At 54.5% G+C, this 6,000-nt stretch overlaps 1 long non-coding RNA gene across 1 annotated transcript in view; it reads right to left on the bottom strand.

Annotated features, from left to right (window-relative positions):
* Positions 1-3,841, bottom strand: part of LOC141058831 (uncharacterized) — a 44,169-nt gene extending 40,328 nt beyond the window's left edge. Inside the window, exon 1 of the long non-coding RNA XR_012222329.1 lies at positions 3,687-3,841. This is a non-coding gene — a long non-coding RNA (uncharacterized lncRNA). The remainder of the gene's footprint in view (positions 1-3,686) is intronic.
* Positions 3,842-6,000: the final 2,159 nt, after the last annotated feature.

Genomic DNA, 6,000 nt, shown 5'->3' on the forward strand with positions numbered 1-6,000 from the left:
GACATCACTGAGCGGCGTTATAGCAGGGTGACATCACTGAGCGGCGTTATAGCAGGGTGACATCACTGAGCGGCGTTATAGCAGGGTGACATCACTGAGCGGCGTTATAGCAGGGTGACATCACTGAGCGGCGTTATAGCAGGGTGACATCACTGAGCAGCGTTATAGCAGGGTGACATCACTGAGCGGCGTTATAGCAGGGTGACATCACTGAGCGGCGTTATAGCAGGGTGACATCACTGAGCGGCGTTATAGCAGGGTGACATCACTGAGCGGCGTTATAGCAGGGTGACATCACTGAGCGGCGCTATAGCAGGGTGACATCACTGAGCGGCGCTATAGCAGGGTGACATCACTGAGCGGCGCTATAGCAGGGTGACGTCACTGAGCGGCGTTATACCAGGGTGACATCACTGAGCGGCGCTATAGCAGGGTGACATCACTGAGCGGCGTTATAGCAGGGTGACGTCACTGAGCAGCGTTATACCAGGGTGACATCACTGAGCGGCGCTATAGCAGGGTGACATCACTGAGCGGCGTTATAGCAGGGTGACGTCACTGAGCGGCGTTATAGCAGGGTGACATCACTGAGCGGCGTTATAGCAGGGTGACATCACTGAGCGGCGTTATAGCAGGGTGACATCACTGAGTAGCGTTATAGCAGGGTGACGTCACTGAGCGGCGCTATAGCAGGGTGACATCACTGAGCGGCGCTATAGCAGGGTGACATCACTGAGCGGCGTTATAGCAGGGTGACATCACTGAGCGGCGCTATAGCAGGGTGACATCACTGAGCAGCGTTATAGCAGGGTGACGTCACTGAGCGGCGCTATAGCAGGGTGACATCACTGAGCAGCGTTATAGCAGGGTGACATCACTGAGCAGCGTTATAGCAGGGTGACGTCACTGAGCAGCGCTATAGCAGGGTGACATCACTGAGCGGCGCTATAGCAGGGTGACATCACTGAGCGGCGTTATAGCAGGGTGACATCACTGAGCGGCGTTATAGCAGGGTGACATCACTGAGCGGCGTTATAGCAGGGTGACATCACTGAGCAGCGCTATAGCAGGGTGACATCACTGAGCAGCGTTATAGCAGGGTGACATCACTGAGCAGCGTTATAGCAGGGTGACATCACTGAGCAGCGTTATAGCAGGGTGACGTCACTGAGCAGCGCTATAGCAGGGTGACATCACTGAGCGGCGCTATAGCAGGGTGACATCACTGAGCGGCGTTATAGCAGGGTGACATCACTGAGCGGCGTTATAGCAGGGTGACATCACTGAGCGGCGTTATAGCAGGGTGACATCACTGAGCAGCGCTATAGCAGGGTGACATCACTGAGCGGCGTTATAGCAGGGTGACATCACTGAGCGGCGTTATAGCAGGGTGACATCACTGAGTAGCGTTATAGCAGGGTGACATCACTGAGCGGCGTTATAGCAGGGTGACGTCACTGAGCGGCGTTATAGCAGGGTGACATCACTGAGCGGCGTTATAGCAGGGTGACATCACTGAGCGGCGTTATAGCAGGGTGACATCACTGAGCAGCGTTATAGCAGGGTGACGTCACTGAGCGGCGCTATAGCAGGGTGACATCACTGAGCGGCGTTATAGCAGGGTGACGTCACTGAGCGGCGTTATAGCAGGGTGACGTCACTGAGCGGCGCTATAGCAGGGTGACATCACTGAGCGGCGTTATAGCAGGGTGACATCACTGAGCGGCGTTATAGCAGGGTGACATCACTGGGCGGCGTTATAGCAGGGTGACATCACTGAGCGGCGTTATAGCAGGGTGACATCACTGAGCGGCGTTATAGCAGGGTGACATCACTGAGCGGCGTTATAGCAGGGTGACATCACTGAGCGGCGTTATAGCAGGGTGACATCACTGAGCGGCGTTATAGCAGGGTGACATCACTGAGCGGCGTTATAGCAGGGTGACATCACTGAGTAGCGTTATAGCAGGGTGACATCACTGAGCGGCGTTATAGCAGGGTGACATCACTGAGCGGCGTTATAGCAGGGTGACATCACTGAGCGGCGTTATAGCAGGGTGACATCACTGAGCGGCGCTATAGCAGGGTGACATCACTGAGCAGCGTTATAGCAGGGTGACATCACTGAGCGGCGTTATAGCAGGGTGACATCACTGAGCGGCGCTATAGCAGGGTGACATCACTGAGCAGCGTTATAGCAGGGTGACATCACTGAGCGGCGTTATAGCAGGGTGACATCACTGGGCGGCGTTATAGCAGGGTGACATCACTGAGCGGCGTTATAGCAGGGTGACATCACTGAGCGGCGTTATAGCAGGGTGACATCACTGAGCGGCGTTATAGCAGGGTGACATCACTGAGCGGCGTTATAGCAGGGTGACATCACTGAGCGGCGTTATAGCAGGGTGACATCACTGAGTGGCGTTATAGCAGGGTGACATCACTGAGCGGCGTTATAGCAGGGTGACATCACTGAGCGGCGTTATAGCAGGGTGACATCACTGAGCGGCGTTATAGCAGGGTGACATCACTGAGCGGCGTTATAGCAGGGTGACATCACTGAGCGGCGTTATAGCAGGGTGACATCACTGAGCGGCGTTATAGCAGGGTGACATCACTGAGCGGCGTTATAGCAGGGTGACATCACTGAGCGGCGTTATAGCAGGGTGACATCACTGAGTAGCGTTATAGCAGGGTGACATCACTGAGCGGCGTTATAGCAGGGTGACATCACTGAGCGGCGTTATAGCAGGGTGACATCACTGAGTAGCGTTATAGCAGGGTGACATCACTGAGCGGCGTTATAGCAGGGTGACGTCACTGAGCGGCGCTATAGCAGGGTGACATCACTGAGCGGCGTTATAGCAGGGTGACGTCACTGAGCGGCGCTATAGCAGGGTGACATCACTGAGCGGCGTTATAGCAGGGTGACATCACTGAGCAGCGTTATAGCAGGGTGACGTCACTGAGCGGCGCTATAGCAGGGTGACATCACTGAGCGGCGCTATAGCAGGGTGACATCACTGAGCGGCGCTATAGCAGGGTGACATCACTGAGCGGCGCTATAGCAGGGTGACATCACTGAGCGGCGCTATAGCAGGGTGACGTCACTGAGCGGCGCTATAGCAGGGTGACGTCACTGAGCGGCGTTATAGCAGGGTGACATCACTGAGCGGCGCTATAGCAGGGTGACATCACTGAGCGGCGCTATAGCAGGGTGACATCACTGAGCGGCGCTATAGCAGGGTGACATCTCTGAGCAGCGCTATAGCAGGGTGACATCACTGAGCAGCGCTCTGACGTCACACCGTCCCCCACTATTGGCGCCGCACAGACCCCCCATTCGGAGCACGTGGCCCCCGCGTGCAGCAGCAGCCGCACATCACGTGATGCAGGAGGACGCGACCACCAATGACTTATACACAGGGGGGTTTTCAGGACACTACTGCAGCGGGACTATCAGTGGCAGCAGTGCGCGGACTCCACGCTGGGACTTGTAGTGCCGTCCCCGCTGAGCGCACCCCTCACAGGCCGCCTCTGCTCACACAGCCTCCAGGCCGGAGCGGCCTTTCCCCAGGCAGAGGCCTCGCTTTCAGCTCCAAGAGCCCGCGTGAGCAAAACCAAAGGCACCGGGGAACAGGGCGGAGCATCCGCCACTCCGGACCGGGCGTCTGACGGGACCCTACCTGGCGGCGGGAGCGCGGGATGACCGGGCTGCGGGAAGGGGGCGGATCCAGTGTCACGTGACACGCAGCTGGTTCCTTGTCACGTGACAGCGCACGCGGCGTCGTGGCGTCATCACGCGACTCAACCGACCACAATATGCCCCGCCCCCAGCGTCAGTCACAGCCCCGCCCACCGGCGCCTTCTCTCAGTCTGATGGGCGGAAAGTCGCCGTTATTAATTACAGGGATTGCTGAGCGACGTCGGCCGCGTGCAGACAGGAGGCTGAGGGGCTCATGTCACTCGTCCTTCATTATCTGTGCTTATGTGTCGTATCCAGGGGCAGTGTGCTAATAGTGGCTCCTGCGTCCACAGGGAGGGAAACCGTCAGCAAGCAGCGCTGTCACCGAGGAGCGGTCCGCTGTCAGTGGAGTCCTAACGAGCAAGCTGCCCCCGCACAGCTCTGCCCCAGCTGCCTGCTGACGGTTTCCATCTTCTTGTAGGATTCGGAGTGAAGTTTAGCTGCGTCCTTAAAGGGTTAATAAAGAACGCCTCGTTCTCACTGTCTTTAACAATCATAGAAAGTCTCAATTTACACAAATCTCTACATTATCGTCCCCCTGACGCGCGTCAGACCAATCGCCGCTGACGTCTGCCCCACGGCCATCATTAACCCTTCTTGACTGAAAAAAAAGCAAATGCAGAAATTTTGGCAAATTTAATAAAAAAGAAAAACTGAATTATCACATGGTCATAAGTAGAGTTGAGCGAAACGGGTCGAAAAAATTCAAAAGTCGCCGACTTTTGGCAAAGTCGGGTTTCATGAAACGAAACCCGACCCTAGGATGAGGTCGGCCACGAGGTCGGCGACTTACGCGCCAAATTCGCGTTTAAAAAGTTTGTTTTGCGCTCTTTTTCAGCCAATCAGGATCCACGGACACTGTGGGCAACGTGATGACATAGGCACGGGTCACCACCATCTTTCAGAAGGGCATGCAAGTGATTGGCTTGCTTTGGTGGGCGTCACAGGGGGTATAAAAGGGCGTGCACGCCGACCGCCATCTTACTTCTGCCGATCTTAGTATAGGGAGAGGTTGCTGCTGATTCTGTAGGGAGAGCATTAGGCAGGGAAGAAGAAAAAAAAACTGCTTCTGCTGCTAGCGATTTGGCCTGCACAACACACCAGTCACTGTGTGTGCAGTGCAAGGGGAGGCTATATTGTGGTGTATCAGTGGTGTTGGTTGTTGGGCTGCCTTCTAAGGCTTCCTGACAGGCTGGCATTGCTGTTTACCCACTGCTCTGCAAACTGCTTTTTTAAAAGCAATCCAATCTCCCTTATCCTCTAGTCACTTTTGTCGCAGCTGTGCCATCGAGCGTGTCACATAGCGCTCAGATATCAGTGGGCCTCACACAATCCACAAGTGTCCAGTGTCCAAAAGTGTGCGCAGAGATTCAAAATCTCCATTATCCTCTCGTCACTTTGGTCACAGGCAGCTGTGCCATCGAGCGTGTCACATAGCGCTCAGATATCAGTGGGCCTCACACAATCCACAAGTGTCCAGTGTCCAAAAGTGTACGCAGAGATTCAAAATCTCCATTATCCTCTCGTCACTTTGGTCACAGGCAGCTGTGCCATCGAGCGTGTCACATAGCGCTCAGATATCAGTGGGCCGCACACAATCCACAAGTGTCCACTGTCCACAAGTGTGCGCAGAGATTCAAAATCTCCCCTGTCCTATAGACACCTTGTACCTTGTTTTACATTACTATATAGTTTGTTGGATTTTGTCTACATTTCTACCAAAAATGAGGAAGGCTGGTGGAAGAGGCCGTGGAATTGGGCGGGGGTTGGCAGCTGGTAATGATGGTGTTGGTGGTGGATCTGATGGTAGTGGCAAGAGCAAAATAGGACCGAATGCAGGAGGTGTTGAGCCTGCGTCATCGTCTGGCTCCATAAGGCTTCGAAGGCTTAGTTTTCTAGGAGTTGGCAAACCGCTTTTAAAGGCAGAGCATCAGGAAAAAGTTTTGTCTTACATTGCTGACTCAGTCTCCAGCTCTATCGCCTCCTCTTCTTCAGTTGTAAAAAGTAAAAGCACTGAGTCATCATTGGAGGCTCATGTTCATGAACCACACCTTTCCTTGTGTCCTTCACCCCAACCAAGATTGAAGGATGACGCAGGCCATACTACTGATTACTCCATGGAGCTGTTTTCACATACCATGCCTGGATTATCAAGTGAAATGGTGAATTACCCAGGCCAAGATGAATCTGACATGGAGTGCACTGATGCACAGCCGCTGATGGATGATTCTGCTGGTACATTCACTCAGAGCACT

The sequence above is a fragment of the Dendrobates tinctorius genome, unplaced genomic scaffold (assembly GCF_039654945.1).
Source record: "Dendrobates tinctorius isolate UK_male_01 unplaced genomic scaffold, ASM3965494v1 ptg000215l, whole genome shotgun sequence".
NCBI classification, from domain to species: Eukaryota; Metazoa; Chordata; class Amphibia; order Anura; family Dendrobatidae; genus Dendrobates; species Dendrobates tinctorius.